Genomic DNA, 18,502 nt, shown 5'->3' on the forward strand with positions numbered 1-18,502 from the left:
TCCTTCCCTTCTCTTTCTTTCCTTGGGGTTAGGAGGCAGTGATAGTGGCACCAGGAATTGAGGAGGTAATGTGATAAAAAATGTGCAGTGTTTTACAAATATGCATAACATCTTATACAGGGGCCATGCTAATCTTCTCTGTATTGTTCAATTTTAGTATGTGTGTTGATGAAGTGAGCACAAGAGATTGAGTTTGTATGAAGAGGTCATTCAAATGGCTGATAAATAAATTTAAAGCTGCACAACCTTATTAATAATCAGTAAAAGCAATCTAAAACTATAGTATAATGCAAATGCTTTCCTAACAAACTGAAAATTTAAAAGACTGACAACATCAAATAGTGGTGAACTTTTGGAGTATGGAGAACTTTTATATACCACAGACGGAGTGTAAAATGTTGCAACCAGTTTAGAAAACTAGTTTGGGGCTGTCTACTAAAACTTATCATACGTGTAACCTATGTGTTGAATTGAATTATTGGTCCTAGTTTTACTCTGTACTAATATTGTATATCTACACTCTTGCCATGGCCTTATACAGGCTGGAGTATATGTCCCCATTCTACAACTTTAAGCTTGACCATATGACTTACTTAGGGCAATGGAATGCTAATGAATATGACATGAACAGGGGTATGGAATATTCATGTGCAGTGGGGCTTGTGCTCTTTTGATTCTTCCATCACCATGATAAGAATATTTCCTGAGACACCCACTGCTTTCAGAAGCAAGAAAAATACCAGTCTGAAGGGAAGACATTCCAAATAATCTACAGGTGTGTGAGGGACAAATAAGTGTTATTATTTTTACCAAATTTTTGGCAGTTTGTTATAAGCAATTTTACTCATCAGAAATATATGCACATTTGTGACCACCTAGAGGAGTGGGATAGGGAGAGTGGGAGGGAGACATAAGAGGGAGGGGATATGGTGTTATAGGTATACATAGAGCTGATTCACTTTGTTATACAGCAGCAACTAACACAACAATGTAAAACAATTATATTCCAATAAAGATGTTAAAAAATAGAAATATATGCACATGTACAGTTACACATGTGCAGGAAAGGAAGGAATGAAAATATTTATGTCAACATTATTCATACTGTCCCTAAACTAGAAACAACCCAGAGTTCATCAGTATGAACTACAAATGATACAAATGAACTCGAGTATATTTATACAGTGCATTAATTTTGCTATGAAATGTAGAAAACTGTAGCACTCTACAGCATAGTTGAATTTTAGCAATATAATTTTGAGTAAAAGAAGCTAGATATAAAAGAACAGACATTGCATATTTCCATTTAAGTAAAATTCAAAAATAAACATCCAAACTAAGCTATATTTATTGGAAAATGCTTTCTTAACCTTGCAAGAGATTATCTGAATATTTACTTTGTGGTAAATTATTGTTTTGTATACTTTTCTGTACTTATGTTGTACTTTACTAAAAAAAATATTAAAAAGGAAATGTTTTAAATTACTCAAATGTAAAAAAAAAAAAAAAAAAAATACCCAGTTCCAGTTCTCTATTTGTTCATATTTTTCTGGTAACAATATTTGCATAAAGTTAAACTATGACTTAATTTTTTCAAATGATTTTCTCTTTCTTCCTCTAGTCTAGATCAATTTTATTTCACATAACGACAATTTCTAAATAGTCTTTGTATTGTATAAATCTTTAAAATGTTGATGAATATGGGTTATGGAGATGGAAAAGAGAATAATATCAAAAATACCTTTTCTCATTGGCCTGGCATGGTGCTCCAAATTCCACCCCTTCTGCCTCATTCTCCCTAGTTCAGATAAGCCATGTAATTTCCAGGAACTCCCTATTAAAATGCAATAAAACTACATGAGAGGTAAAATATTAAGCTATTATCAAGCACAAACACCTTACTCTGCAATTACTTTTGCACAGAATTAGCTGTCCTGACAGAAAGCAGAAATCAGGGCCTGAGGGGATGATCAGCAGGGATGATAACATAATGGAAGGGGAGGGAAAACACTGCTAACAGCTATGGGTACAGAGACTGGGAGAGTACAGGGTGAACAAGAGTTCCAGGAGGCAAGAGGGCACCCAAGGTCCAGAAAGGACCCCAGGTTTTAGCCGCAGCCTGATGAAAAACAATGTATGCATAGGAAGAAAGAGTTCATTCTTCCTCCTTCTCTAAACTGATAACAAAATGAAGTTGTTCTGTGCCCCAAGTTTGCTGAGTATGGCATTTTAGTAACTGAACGTTATGTGTATACCCAAGATGAATTTGACTTACAGAAACGTGTTATTCAGAATACCAGGCTTTCCTTTTGTGAAGTCAGCTAATCCCTAATATGTCAGCTCTCTAGGAATAAGGGCTGCAGGAATGAAACTTCTTCTACAGATGGAGGAAGAAGCGGAGGTATTTTTAGAACAATGGGCTAAAGTAGTGCTTCATAAACTTTTCTGTACATACAAATCTCCTGGGGATCTTGTTAAAGTGCACAATCTGTGTCAGTAGGTCTCAGCCTGGGATTCTGATTCTGTATTTCTATTAGATACCAGGTCATGCGCATGCTACGGATCCAGGGCTGATAGCAGTACTGTCCAACAGAAATATATGAGCTGTATTTATTCTAAGGAATAGGATCACACAATTATGGAGACTGAGAAATTCCATGATCCGCAGTTGGCAAGCTGGAGATCCAGGATAGCTGATGGTGTAATTTACAGTCCAAGGGCAGGAGAAGACCAACATCCCAGATCAATCAGTCAAGCAGGCAAAGTTTTCTCTTACCTAGCTTTTATATTCTACTCAGGTTCTCAATTGAGTGGTTTAGGACTACCGACATTAAAAAGGGTAGTCTGCTTTACTCACTCTACTGATTCAAGTGTTAATCTCATCCAGAAACACTTTCACAGATATACCCAGAATAATGTTTGACCAAATGTCTGGGCACCTCGTAGCCCAATCAAGCTGTCACACAAAATTAACCATCACAATTCCCTATGAAGCTTTCCTGTATTTGTTCACTGAGAAACTTTATGCCTTCTCCTATACTTCTATAACACTGCACATAGCTCTATTAAAGCATTTTAGCCATTCCATTCTAATTATTTTTCTTAGTCTCAGTTATTTGAAAGTATGGAACATGCCTATTAATCTTTGTATATGCATTTTCTAGCATTCTGACAGTCATGTAAGTGGTCAATAAATTCAGTTTACCTTTTGCACTCTGCTCGATTCTTTCAGATGTGCTAGCTCATTTCAATTACATAACACACTGCATATATATCAATGTGGACTATTTAAATATGAAAAAAATAAATAGTTCTTAAACTTTACAAAACTCACAAACCTGTAGGATGTGATTGGAAGAATAATCTAGGTCTGGTAAACACCAAAAGCCATTCTTATTTTGCTAAATATTTGTTTTTTTAAAGACTAATCAAATAAGAGGTTTACCTTGAAGATTAGGTGCTCTTTCTTAATTGATTTGCGTGAATTCATAATTGCAAAATCTGGTCCAAATTTAAATTAGTACTCAGATATAAATAATAGACAGCTTAATCTTCCATGAAACCACATTTAGTGAAAAACAGGAAAAAGTAACATAGTGGACAATTCTTAAGTTCGTGATGACCTGTATTTATTAAGTCCTACTTTCCATGATTGAGGTAGAAGAAACGACTCACTTTCCCGGCCTCCTTTGCAACACGGTTACAGGCATGTGACCTAGGCTATGCCAAGCAGGTCTATCCAATCAAATCCTTGATTCAAATGTGAACATTATGAGGATGTCTGTGCCATGGTATTTGAATTTCTAGTTGGATGATAAAGCATGGCAAACACCACTCCCGTGAATGGTGGCAGCAATAGCAGCTTCATTGCTTGACTGGCACAACCACAGTATTACTTAGACCTGGCTCACGATGCATATCCTCAGAATTCCCTTCTCCATGTCCATGAGAATTTATGTGAGAAGCATTTTTCCCAGACCTAGCACTGATTCTACCCCCTTCTTCTTATAGGCTTTTACACCATGGGTGATTTAGTTTTCTTTTCTCTCTTTCACAGCAACAGTTTTAATTTATAGTCTAAGTGTCACCTTTGAACATCTGGTTTCCATTTACCTTTCCACCATTCACTGAGAACAGCCTGGTGTTTCAGAGCTAGGCATAGAGCAGAAGACAAGGGCACACAGCTGCTGATTGATTTTTCCAGCACATAATTTATATTTCAGTTTTTCTCTCCCTTCTAGGCACCAAAAGTAGAAAATTATCTGCTAAGTCTGGAGGCTGTGGTGACTGGCATCTGCACACACAGACACACACAGACACACATACACACACACACCTGGTTAGGTGCTATTTGCAGGTACTTACAGGTGTGTATCTTTTTTCCTATCTCTTGTCCTCCCTTTCCTATTACATTCAATGTTATGGCTGAATTTTGGAAAAAAGGAATGTTTGAGAAGCCAAAACAAATGAACAAGCAAACAAAACCTGGCCTGAAGTTATTAGCTGTCTAAAATTTCACTTTGATCCACATTTTTATGCCATGCAGACAGAGCTAGTGATGTTAATTTTGTATCCCATATGTATCATCATGGATTTCATTTACTCATTCAAAAATATTCTGAGCACCTGCTACATACAGTTGACCCTTGAACAACATGGATTTGAACAGCAAGGGTATATTTACATGAAGATTTCTTTCAATGAATCCATACTACAGCATTACACCATCTGAGGTTGGTTGAATCCATGGATACAGAACTGAGGATACATACGGGAGGACCAGCTCTAAAGTTATACAGGGATTTTTGATTGCATGGAGGTGTGGTCAGCACAAGTGTCAACTGTATTTTGTTCTGGGGAACAATATGAACAAAACAGACATCACCATTGCCCTCACATATATTTTTTTGTTTGTTTTGTTTTGTTTTGTTTTGTTTCTGCGGTACGTGGGCCTCTCACTGCTGTGGCCTCTCCCTTTGCGGAGCACAGGCTCCAGACGCACAGGCTCAGCAGCCATTGCTCACGGACCCAGCCACTCCACGGCATGTAGGATCCTCCCAGACCGGAGTACATACCCATATCCCCTGCATCGGCAGGCGGACTCTCAACCACTGCGCCACCAGGGAAGCCCCTTCATATATTTTTAACCTGAGGTAGAAAGCCTAAAATAATAAAAGGTGATAAATACTGAAGTACAGTTTTATTAAGTCAAGGTGTTCCCACCAAACTGTTGTAAAATAACCAGTGATTTCAAGAGACATTCAACTAATGAGGATGAGAAGACCCTGTCAACATTTCTGATTTTAAAAGGCCTGAAGCTTATTGATATAGAATTCCTTTTCACACTTCCCTCTACTGTGGGAATAGAGAAGGATGTGGGGAGAGGGAAAGTAATGAATTTCTGTACACATGTGCATTTCCTATCCTCTCATAACTGAAGGAAGTATTGGGATATTCATGGGGCAGAACAGGGTGTTTCCACTTAAGATGGAACCAAGCAGTCCAACTTGGTAAATTAAGGAGAAGTTTCAAAACCAGAGACAGCCCAGATAATTATAAAGTAATTTAAGAGTAGAAATTGAATGAAAAACAGCACTTTGCCCATGGGAACATTGAAGATTTTACCAGGAGACATAAGGGTTTTAATTTCTTTTTTTTCAAACGTCAAAGAAGTTAAGATTTTCAAAAGATACATAAGAGTCCATCCTTACATTTAGGTCTTTAATCCATTTTGAGTTTATTTTTAAGTATAGTATTAGGGGTTGTTCTAATTTCATTCTTTTACATGTAATTGTCCAGTTTTCCTGACACCACTTATTGAAGAAACTATTTTCTCCATTGTATATTTTTGCTTCCTTTGCTACAGTCCAGATACTATAAAACACTTAGAGGAAAGCATAGGCAGAACACTCTTTGACACAAATCACAGCAAGATCTTTTTTGACCCACCTCCTAGAATAAGAAAAATAAAAATAAAAGTAAACAAATGGGACCTAATTAAACTTAAAAGCTTTTGCACAGCAAAGGAAACCATAAACAAGACAAAAAACAACACTTGGAATGGGAGAAAATATTTGCAAATGAAGCAATGACAAATGATTAATCTGTAAAGTATATAAGCATCTCAGTATCAAAAAACAATACAAAAAAAAAAAAACAAACAAAAACAGCCCAATCAAAAATGGGCAGAAAGCTTAAATAGATATTTTTCCAAAGAAGACTTACAGGTGGCCAACAAACACATGAAAAGATGCTCAACTTCACTAATTATTAGAAAAACGCAAATCAAAATTACAATGAGGTAACACCTCACACTGGTCAGAATGATCATTATCAAAAAGATCTACAAACAATAAATGCTGGAGAGGGTGTGGAGAAAAGGGAACCTTCAGGCACTGTTGGTAGGAATGTAAACTGATACAGGCACTATGGAAAACAGTATGGAGGTTCCTTAAAAAACTAAAACTAGAGCTACCATATGACACAGCAATCCCATTACTGGACATAAAACCAGAGAAAGCCATAAGTCAAAATGACACATGCCCTCCAACGTTCACAGCTGCACTATTTACAATAGCCAGACCATGGAAGCAACCTAAGTGTCCATTTACAGATGAAGTGATAACGAAGATGTGGTATATATGTACAATGGAATGTTACTCAGCTATAAAAATGAATGAAATTGGGTCATTTGTAGAGATGTGGATGGACCTAGAGACTGTCATACAGAGTGAAGTAAGTCAGACAGAGAAAAACAAATATCCTACATTAACACATATATGTGGAATCTGGAAAAATAGTATAGATGATCTTCTTTGCAAAGCAGAAATAGAGACACAGATATAGAGAACAAATGTATGGATACCAAGGAGGGGAAGGGAGAGTGGGAGGAATTGGGAGATTGGGATTGACATATATACACTATGGATACTATGTATAAAATAGATAACTAATGAAAGCATACTGTATAGCACAGGGAACTCTACTTAAGGCACTGTGGTTACCTAATTGGGAAGTAAATTCAAAAAATAGGGGATTGGGGCTTCCCTGGTGGCGCAGTGGTTGAGAATCCGCCTGCCGATGCAGGGGATACAGGTTCGTGCCCCGGTCCGGGAAGATCCCACATGCCGCGGAGCGGCTGGGCCCGTGAGCCATGGCCGCTGAGCCTGCGCGTCTGGAGCCTATGCTCCACAACGGGAGAGGCCACAACAGTGAGAGGCCCGCGTACCACAAAAAAAAAAAAAAAAAAAAAAATAGGGGATATATGTATATTTATAGCAGATTTGTTTTGCTGTACAGTCAAAACTAACTCAACACTGTAAGGCAATATACTCCAATAAAAATTAACTAAAAAAAAAAGATTCAAAAGACAATTTATCCAGAAAAAAAAGGTGTTAAAAAGAATTTGTAATGCTGATGAATGGCCAAACCATCAGAATTCCCTGACTTCTTATTCTCTTTTAGGAGAGTTGTATTAAGAATCAAAATATAAAACTAACATTTGTAAAGAGACTAAAATCCCAAGATATGTGATTAGATTTTAAAGGAGTATGTCGCTACTGCAATGGAGTGTAAATCTAGTTTTTTAGAGTAATGACATTTTAGGCTTCTACAAAATAAATGAATGGAATTTTGAACCATCACTGAGCAGGGAAATGGGCATCATATAGGTGTTTAACTTACAATCTCTTTTGATAAAATGGAGAAGTATAAACTAGAACCAAAGATGATTAGAAAAAAGAGTAAATATTTGAATTACTTTATCCACAATAATAAAAGTTAGTGTTTCAGTATGTAGGAAGTTTTCTAGTAGTTTGCTATATATGCTGTCATTTGCCACAATGTGTTTTCCATTTCTATTAATGATTTACAAGAAGGTACAGAATAATACATGTTCATAAGGGAAGATTGTTAAAGATAGTGAATAATTTAAATGATATTATTGGTGTGCTAAAGATTCTTCACAGGGTTGAAAAATGGATGGTTTATAATAGGACAACACACATTGGAGATTGATGTGAATTTCTGAGAGTGCTTTTTTTCCCCACTCCTTAAAACCTATGGACAGGAATGGGAGGTTTGAACTCAAAATATTAGTTATAATAAAATATCTGAACATTTTTCTACTGATAAGAATCCCAAAATGAGTCAACAAAGTAAGGTATGTCCAAAAGCCAGTTAAAGCCCATTGGGCTATAGCACGTAGAGATTGGGAGGGTAAGAATATCTGCATTTACTTAGAACAAGGAGTTAAGAACTCACCATATTCTTTTTTTGTTTTTTTGTTTTAACATCTTTATTGGAGTATAATTGTTTTACAATGGTGTGTTAGTTTCTGCTTTATAACAAAGTGAATAAGTTATACATATACATATATCCCCATATCTCTTCCCTCTTGCATCTCCCTCACTCCCACCCTCCCTATCCCACCCCTCTAGGTGGTCACAAAGCACCAAGCTGATATCCCTGTGCTACGCGGCTGCTCCCAACTAGCACTTTTATGTTTGGTAGTGTATACATGTCCATGCCACTCTCTCACTTTGTCCCTGATTACCCTTCCCCCTCCCTGTATCCTCAAGTCCATTCTCTAGTAGGTCTGTGTCTTTATTCCCACCTTGACCGTAGGTTCTTCATGACCAGTTGTTGTTTTTTTTTTTTTTTAATTTTTAGATTCCATATATATGTGTTAGCATACGGTATTTGTTTTTCTCTTTCTGACTCACTTCACTCTGTATGACAGACTCTACGTCCACCATATTCTTTATTGGTCAGGCTGTAAGTGAAATATTTCATTTATTGCTGTGGGATACTACTCTGAGATATTGATGGACTGTGATGTATACAGGGAGAGACATGAGATATATATGGATTTGAAGCCTTCCTATAGAAGAGATAATTAGGGAATGGAGGATTAGGCAGTGAATGTCTAATTATCTCCAATTTATTTTTAGTTCTTCCATGTACACAAGAATTACACATTTTTATTTTTTTATTTTATTAACTTCTTTATTGGAGTATAATTGCCTTACAATATTGTGTTAGTTTCTGCTTTATAACAAAGTGAATCAGTTATACATATACATATGTCCCCAAATCTCTTCCCTCTTGCATCTCCCTCCACCACACCCTCCCTATCCCACCCCTCTAGGTGGTCACAAAGGACCGAGCTGATCTCCCTGTGCTATGCGGCTGCTTCCAACTAGCTATCTACTTTACATTTGGTAGTGTATATATGTCGATGTCACTCTCTCACTTTGTCCCAGCTTACACTTCCCCCATCCCCTTAACCTCAGTCAATTTTCTAGTAGGTCTTCATCTTTATTCCCATCTTGTCCCTAGGTTCTTCTTGACCATTTTTTTTTCTCTTTTAGATTCCATATATATGTGTTGGCATAGGGTACCTGTTTTTCTCTTTCTGACTTACTTCACTCTGTATGATAGTCTCTAGGTCCATCCACCTCACTACAAATAACTCAGTTTCATTCCTTTTTTTTTTTTTTTTTTTTTTTTGTGGTACGTGGGCCTGCTGCCATGTCCTGGCTATCGTAAATAGAGCTGCAATGAACATTGTGGTACATGACTCTTTTTGAATTATGGTTTACTCAGGGTATATGTCCAGTAGTGGGATTGCTGGGTCGTATGGTAGTTCTATTTTTAATTTTTTAAGGAACCTCCATACTGTTCTCCATAGTGGCTGTATCAATTTACATTCCCACCAACTGTGCAAGAGTGTTCCCTTTACTCCACACCCTCTCCAGCATTTATTGTTTGTAGATGGTTTGATGAAGGCCATTCTGACCGGTGTAAAATGATATCTCATTGTAGTTTTGATCCACATTTCTCTAATGATTAATGATGTTGAACATCCTTTCATGTGTTTGTTGGCAATTTGTATATCTTCTTTGGAGAAATGTCCATTTAGGTTTTCTGACCAATTTTGGATTGGGTTGTTTGTTCTTTTGATATTGAGCTGCATGAGCTGCTTGTATATTTTGGAGATTAATCCTTTGTCAATTGCTTCATTTGCAAATATTTTCTTGCATTCTGAGGGTTGTCTTTTCGTTTTGTTTATGGTATCCTTTACTGTGCAAAAGCTTTTAAGTTTCATTAGGTCCCATTTGTTTATTTTTGTTTTTATTTCCATTTCTCTAGAAGGTGGGTCAAAAGGATCTTTCTGTGATTTATGTCATATAGTGTTCTGCCTATGTTTTCCTCTAAGAGTTTTATAGTGTCTGGCCTTAGATTTAGGTCTTTAATCCATTTTGAGTTTATTTTTATATATGGTGTTATGGAGTATTCTAATTTCATTCTTTTATGTGTAGTTGTGCAGTTTTCCCAGCACCACTAATTGAAGAGGCTGTCTTTTCTACTTTGTATATTCTTACATTCTTTGTCATAGATTAATTGACCTGAGATGCATGGGTTTATTTCTGGGCTTTCTATCCTGTTCCATTGATCTATATTTCTCTTTTGGTTCTAGTTACATGAAAAATGACATTGGTAGTTTGATAGGGATTTCATTGAATCTGTATATGGCTTTGGGTAGTATAGTCAGTTTCACAATGTTGATTCTTCCAATCCAAGAACATGGTATATCTCTCCATCTGTTTGTATCATCTTTAATTTCTCTCATCAGTTTCTTATAGTCTTCTGCATACAGGTCTTTTTTCTCCTTAGGTGAATTTATTCCTAGGTATTTTTTTTCATTTTGTTTCAATGGTAAATGGTAGTGTTCTCTTAATTTCTCTTTCAGAGTTTTCATCTTTAGTGTATAGGAATGCCAGAGATTTCTGTGCATTAAGTTTGTATCCTGCTACTATATCAAATTCATTGATTAGCTTCAGTAGTTTTCTGGTAGCATCCTTAGGATTCTCTATGTATAGTATCATTTCATCTGCAAACAGTGACAATTTTACTTCTTTTCTAATTTGGATTACTTATATTTATTTTTCGTTTCTGATTGTTGTGGCTTAAACTTCCAAAACTATGTTGAATAATAGTGGTGAGAGTGGGCAACCTTGTCTTGTTCCTGATCTTAGTGGAAATGGTTTCAATTTTTCACCATTGAGAATGATGTTGGCTGTGAGTTTGTCATATATGGCCTCTGTTATGTTGAGGTGAGTTCCTTTGATGCCTCAAACTTTCTGGAGAATTTTTATCAAAAATGGGTATTGAATTCTGTCAAAAGCTTTTTCTTCATCTATTGAGATGATCATATGGTTTGTTTGTTTTTTTGTTTGTTTGTTTTTTGCGGTATGTGGGCCTCTCACTGTCGTGGCCTCTCCTGTTGAAGAGCACAGGCTCCGGACGTGCAGGGTCAGCAGCCATGGCTTATGGGCCCAGCTGCTCCGTGGAATGTGGGATCCTCCCTGAGCGGGGCATGAACCCGTGTCCCCTGCATTGGCAGGCGGACCCCCAACCACTGCACCACCAGGGAAGCCCGATCATATGGTTTTATCCTTCAATATGTTAAGATGCTGTATCACATTGATTGATTTGCATATATTGGGTAGCATCCTTAGGATTCTCTATGTATAGTATCATTTCATCTGCAAACAGTGACAATTTTACTTCTTTTCTAATTTGGATTACTTATATTTATTTTTCGTTTCTGATTGTTGTGGCTTAAACTTCCAAAACTATGTTGAATAATAGTGGTGAGAGTGGGCAACCTTGTCTTGTTCCTGATCTTAGTGGAAATGGTTTCAATTTTTCACCATTGAGAATGATGTTGGCTGTGAGTTTGTCATATATGGCCTCTGTTATGTTGAGGTGAGTTCCTTTGATGCCTCAAACTTTCTGGAGAATTTTTATCAAAAATGGGTATTGAATTCTGTCAAAAGCTTTTTCTTCATCTATTGAGATGATCATATGGTTTGTTTGTTTTTTTGTTTGTTTGTTTTTTGCGGTATGTGGGCCTCTCACTGTCGTGGCCTCTCCTGTTGAAGAGCACAGGCTCCGGACGTGCAGGGTCAGCAGCCATGGCTTATGGGCCCAGCTGCTCCGTGGAATGTGGGATCCTCCCTGAGCGGGGCATGAACCCGTGTCCCCTGCATTGGCAGGCGGACCCCCAACCACTGCACCACCAGGGAAGCCCGATCATATGGTTTTATCCTTCAATATGTTAAGATGCTGTATCACATTGATTGATTTGCATATATTGAAGAGACCTTGAATTCCTGGGATAAACCCCACTTGATCATGGTGTATGATCCTTTTAATGTGCTGTTGGATTCTGTTTGCTAGGATTTTGTTGAGGATTTTTGCATCTATGTTCATCAGTGATCTTGGACTGTAGTATTATATTTTTGTTGCATCTTTCTCTGGTTTTGGTATCAGGGTGATGCTGGCCTCATAGAATGAGTTTGGGAGTTTCTTCCCTCTGCTGTATTTTGGAAGAGTTTGAGAAGGATAAGTGTTAGTTCTTCTCTAAATATTTGATAGAATTCACCTGTGAAGGCATCTGGTCTTTGATATTTGTTCCTTGGAAGATTTTTAATCACAGTTTCAATTTCAGTTCTTGAGGTTGGTCTGTTTATATTTTCTATTTCTTCCTAGTTCTGCTCAGAATGTTTAGCTTTTTAAAGAATTTGTCCATTTCTTTCGGGTTTTCCATTTTATTGGCATATAGTTGTTTGTGGTAACCTCTCATAATTCTTTGTACATCTGCAGTGTTAGTGTTACTTCTCCTTTTTCATTTCTCATTTTGTTGATTTGAGTCTTCTCCCTTTTTTTCTTGATACGTCTGGCTAATGGTTTATCAATTATTTTTATCTTCTCAAAAACCAGCTGTTAGTTTTATTGATCTTTGCTATTGTTTCTGTCATTTGTTTTTCATTTATTTCTGATCTGATCTTTATGATTTCTTTCCTTCTGCTAACTTTGGGGTTTTTTTGTTCTTCTTTCTCTAATTGCTTTAGTTGTAAGGTTAGGTTGTTTATTTGAGATGTTTCTTTTTTCTTGGGGTGGGATTGTATTGCTATAAACTTCCCTCTTAGAACTGCTTTTGCTGCATCCCATAGGTGTTTTTGTTTTCATTGTCATTCGTTTCTAGGTATTTTTTTGATTTTCTCTTTGATTTCTTCAGTGATCTATTGGTTATTGGTAGTGTATTGTTTACCCTCCATGTGTTGGTATTTTTTACAGATTTTTTCCTGTTATTGATATCTAGTCTAATAACATTGTGGCCAGAAAAGATACTTGATATGATTTCAATTTTCTTAAATTTACCATGGCTTGATTTGTTACCCACAATATGATACATCCTGGCGAATGTTCCATGAGCACTTGAGAATAAAGTGTATTCTGTTGTTTTTGGATGGAGTGTCCTGTAAATATCAATTAAGCCCATCTTGTTTAATGTATCATTTAAAGCTAGTGTTTCCTTATTTATTTTCATTTTGGATGATCTGTCCATTGGTTAAAGTGGGGTGTTAGAATCTTCCACTATTATTTTTTTACAGTTGACTTCCTGTTTTATGGTTGTTAGCATTTTCCTTATGTATAGAGGTGATCCTATGCTGGGTGCATAAATATTAACATTTGTTTTATCTTCTTCTTGGATTGATCCCTTGATCATTATGTAGTGTCCTCTTTGTCTCTTGTAATAGTCTTTATGTAAAGTCTATTTTTTCTGATATGAGAATTACTACTCCAGCTTTCTTTTGATTTCCATTTGCATGGAATATCTTTTTCCATCTCCTCACTTTCAGTGTGTATGTGTTCCTAGATCTGAAGTGGGTCTCATGTAGACAGCATATATATGGGTCTTGTTTTTGTATCCTTTCCACCAGTCTCTGTCTTTTGCTGGAGCATTTAATTCATTTATATCTAAGGTAATTATCAATATGTATGTTCTTATTACTATTTTCTTAATTATTTTGGGTTTGTTATAGTAGGTCTTTTCCTTCTCTTGTGTTTCCTGCCTAGAGAATTTTCTTTAGCTGGTTTGGTGCTGCTGAATTCTCTTACTTTTCTTGTCTCTAAAGATGTTAATATCTGCATTGAATCTGAATGAGGTCCTTGTTGTGTAGAGTAATCTTTGTTGTAGGTTTTTCCCTTTCATCACTTTAAATATGTTCTGCCACTTCAACTATAATCTCTTCAAATATTTTCTCAGTCCCTTTCTTTTTCTCTTCTTCTTCTGGGACCCCTATAATTCGAACATTGAAGCATTTAATGTTGTCCCAGTTGTCTCTGAGACTGTCCTCAATTCTTTTCATTCTTTTTTCTTTAATCTGCTCTGCAATATTTATCTTGTTGTGTAGAGTAATCTTTGTTGTAGGTTTTTCCCTTTCATCACTTTAAATATGTTCTGCCACTGTCTTCTGGCTTGCAGAGTTTCTGCTGAAAGATCAGCTGTTAACCTTATGGGGATTCCCTTGTATGCTATATGTTGCTTTTCCCTTGCTCCTTTTAATATTCATTCTTTGTATTTAATTTTTGATAATTTGATTAATATGTCTATGCATATTTCTATTTGGATTTATCCTGTATGGGACTCTCTGCGCTTCCTGGACTTGAGTCTTTCCTTTCCCATATTATTGTTTGTTTGCTCTTTAGTTCTTCTAGGTCCTTGTTGCACGTTTCTTGTATTTTCTCCATTCTATTTCCAAGATTTGGGGTCATCTTTACTATCCTTAGTCTGAATTCTTTTTCAGGGAGACTGCCTATTTCCTCTTCATTTGTTTGGTCTGGTGAGTTTTTACCTTACTCCTTCATCCACTGCATATTTCTTTGTCTTCTTATTTTTCTTAACTTATTGTGTTTTGGGTCTCCTTTTCGCAGCCTGCAGTTTCGTAGTTCCCATTGCTTTTGGTGTCTACACCCAGTGGATAAGGTTGGTTCCGCGGTTTTGTAGGCTTCCTGGTGGAGGGGACTCATGCCTGTTTTCTGGTGAATGAGGCTGGATCTTGTTTTCCTGGTGGGCAGTACTGTGTCCAGTGATGTGTTTTGGGTGTCTGTGAACTTATTATGATTTTAGCCAGCCTCTCTGCTAATGGATGGGGTTGTATTCCTGTCTTGCTAGTTGTTTGGCATAGAGTGTCCAGCATTTTACCTTGTTGGTCTTTGAGTGGAGCTGGGTCTTAGGGTTGAGGTGGAGATCTCTGGAGAGCTCTCACCAATTGATATTATTTGGGCCAGGAGGTTTCTGGTGGCCCAAGGTCCTGAACTCGGCTCTCCCACCTCAGAGGCTCAGGCCTGATACCCAGCCAGAGCACCAAGACCCTCTCAGCCACACAGCAGTGAATGTGGCAGTCTCCATTATGAAGTCAGATTATGAGGTTATACAATAGCTCTTCAGCTAGAAGAGATTTACTTGGTAGAAATTTGTCTATGAGGCTGTCTCCAGCAGCTGGTGTGTAAAAGATTAGGTTTCCACATATGCTGCCAGAATCTTAAACGTTTATATGGGGGTCTTCACTGGGTTCAATCACGGATTCAGTACAGATGGTCTCACGGACACCTTACTCTCTCAAGGTGTGTGCTTGAAACAGATCCTAAGCCTGAGGGTCTACAACCTGCAGGAAGCCGAGACTGCACGGGTTTGCCTGCAATCTGTGATTCTTGCCACAAACACTGCTGCTGCTGTAATGGAATCTGGCTTCACCCACTGCTCTGCGGTGTGTTTTCACTGAAGCTGTCCCTGTGTGCTGATGAGATTCATGCTACCTGAGTTGCCCAAAGCCATAGAATACTTAAATGTTGGGGCTGGGGTACAAACGCAGCAAATCTGGCTCCAAGGTCTGTGTTACCTCATCCAATGAGAGTGAGGAAGCCACACACCTAAATGTCTCACCCCCGTGAGCCACTTCCTCAAACCCACACCACTGCAGGAAGAGTCTCCCACTCCAGCCATTGTGGTCATTTTAACAATATAATTCTTCCAATCCATGAAGATTGTTTATCTTTCCATTGTCATCTTCAATTTATTTCATCAATGTCTTATAGTTTTCTGAGTACAGTAAATCTTGGTTAGCTTTATTCCTAGGTATTTTAATATTTTTGATGCAATCATAATTTGATTTTTTTCCCTAATTTATCTTTCTGATATTTTGTTGTTAGTGTACAGAAATGCAACAGATTTCTGTATATTAATTTTGTATCCAGTAATGTGACTGAAATCCTTTTTCAGTCCTAACAGGTTTTTTTTTGGTGGCATCTTTAGGAATTTCTATATATAGAAGCATGCCATTTCCTTTCCAAATTAGATTCATTTTATTTCTTTTTCTTGCATGATTGCTGTGACCAAGGGTACAAATATCATGTTGAAAAAAAATGACAAGTTTGGGCATCCTGGTCTTGTTCCTGATCTTAGAGGAAAAGCTTTCAAATTTTCACCAGTATGATGTTAACAATGGTCTGTCATGTGTAGACTTTATTATGTTCAGATATGTTACCTCTGTACACATATTGTTGACAGTTTTTAATGTAAATGTTGAATTGTGTCAAAAGCTTTTTCTGCAGCCATTGAGATGATCATATGATTTTTAATCTTCAATTTGTTGAGTGGTGTACCACATTGATTGGTCTTCAGATATTGAACTCTCCTTGCATCCTTGGAGTAAATCTCAATTGATTATGGTATAGGATCATTCTAGGTATTGTTAAATTTGGTTTGCTGATATTTTGTTGAGGATTTCTGAATCTATGTTCCTCGTGGATGTTGGTCTGTATTTGTGGTGTGTGTGTGTGTGTGTGTGTGGTGGTGGTGTCTTTGCTTTTTATATGAAGATGATGCTGGCCTTGTAGAATGAGTTCAGAAGTGCTCCTTCTTCTTCAATGTTTGAAATAGTTGAGAAGAATGGATATTAATTCTTCTTTAAATGTTTGTTAGAATTCACCTGTGAATCTGTCTGGTCCTAGAATCATCTACTCATTTTTTAGGAGGTTTTTATTATTATTGTTATTATTATCATTATTGATCCTAGTCATTACTGATAGTTGGTCTGTTCATATTTTCTATTTCTTCCTGATTCAGTCTTTGGAAATTGTACATTCCTAGGAATTTATCCATTTCTTCTAGGTTGTCCATTTTATTGGCATATAATTGTTCATAGTAATCTCATATTTGTTTTTCTGTGGTGTTAATTATAACTTTCCCTCTTTCATTTCTGATTTTTTTTTTGGCCCTTTCTCTTTTTGTTCTCTCTGGTGAAAGGTTTATTTCAATTTTATCTTTTCAAAGAACCTCCTCTTTTTTTTTTTTTTGATCTATTTAATTTTTTCAAGTCTCCTTTTCATTTATTTCCACCCTGATCTCTATGATTTCTTTCCTTCCACTAACTTTTGGTTTTGTTTGTTCTTATTTTTCTAGCTCATTTATGTGTTAGGTTAGATTGTCTATTTGAGATTGTTCTTGCTTCTCAAGGTAGGCCTATATCACTTTAAACTTCCTTCTTAGAATTGCTTTTGCTATGAGCCACATATTTTAGATCAGTGTTTTCATTTTCATATGTCTCCAGGTATTTTTTTATTTCCTCTTTGATTTCTTCAGTGACCCACAGTTTGTTTGTTAACATGTTGTTAGCCTATACATGTTTGTGATTTTGCAGGGTTTTTTTTTTTTCTTGAAGTTGATTTCTAGTCTCATACCATCGTCAGAAGTTTGCTTGATGTGATTTTAATCTTATTAAACTTAGACTTGTTTTGTGCCTATCATATATCTATCCCAGATAATGTTTCATGTGCATGTGAGAAGAATGTCTATTCTGCTGGGTTTTGGATGAAATCTCCTGCATATATTTCTTATATTCATCCTAACATGCCATTTAAGGCCAGTGCTTCTTATTGATTACCTGTGTGGATGGTCTGTCCATTGATGTAAGTGGGGGGCTTAAATTCCCTACAACTATTGTGTTACTATCAATTTCTGGTTTATGTTAGTTAATATTTGCTTTATGTATTTAGGTGCTCTTATGTCGGTTGCATTATATTTACAATTGTTATATCTTCTTTTTGGATTGATCCCTTTATGTGATGTCCTTCTTTGTCTCTTGTTACAGTCTTTGTTTTAAAGTCTATTTTGTCTGATATATATTTTGCTACCTCAGCTTTCTTTTATTTCCATTTGCATGGGATACCTTTCTTCAACCCCTCACTTTCATCTGTGTGTCTTTAGATCTGAAATGAGTCTCTTGTTGGCAGCTTACATATGACTCTTATTTTTATATCCATTCATCCACTGTGTCTTTTGATCAAAGCTCTTACATTTAAATTATTAATAATAATGTACTTATTGCCATTTTGTTCATTGTTTTTGTGCTCTTTTGTGTTGTTATTTGTTCTTTTCTTCTTTTTATCCTCTCTTCCCTTTTGATTTGGTGACTATATTTTCATGCTTGGATTCCTTTCTCTTTTGATTGTGTGTATCTGTTATAGATTTTTGGTTGTTTATTACTCTGAGGTTCATATATAATAACTTATGTAAATGTGATTATTTTATGTTGATGATCTCTAAAGTTTGAAAGCATTCTAACAACCTTGCATTTTTTACTCCCTC

At 36.5% G+C, this 18,502-nt stretch overlaps 1 protein-coding gene and 1 non-coding gene across 2 annotated transcripts in view; both read right to left on the reverse strand.

The window, feature by feature from the left end:
• The window catches only part of RIT2 (Ras like without CAAX 2), a 586,108-nt gene that overhangs the window by 399,317 nt on the left and 168,289 nt on the right, over positions 1-18,502 (reverse strand).
• Positions 77-181, reverse strand: LOC112064140 (U6 spliceosomal RNA). Its single transcript, XR_002891390.1, has one exon. It is a non-coding gene; the product is annotated as a U6 spliceosomal RNA (small nuclear RNA).

Source organism: Physeter macrocephalus, chromosome 19 (assembly GCF_002837175.3).
Source record: "Physeter macrocephalus isolate SW-GA chromosome 19, ASM283717v5, whole genome shotgun sequence".
In the NCBI taxonomy this organism is placed as follows: domain Eukaryota; kingdom Metazoa; phylum Chordata; class Mammalia; order Artiodactyla; family Physeteridae; genus Physeter; species Physeter macrocephalus.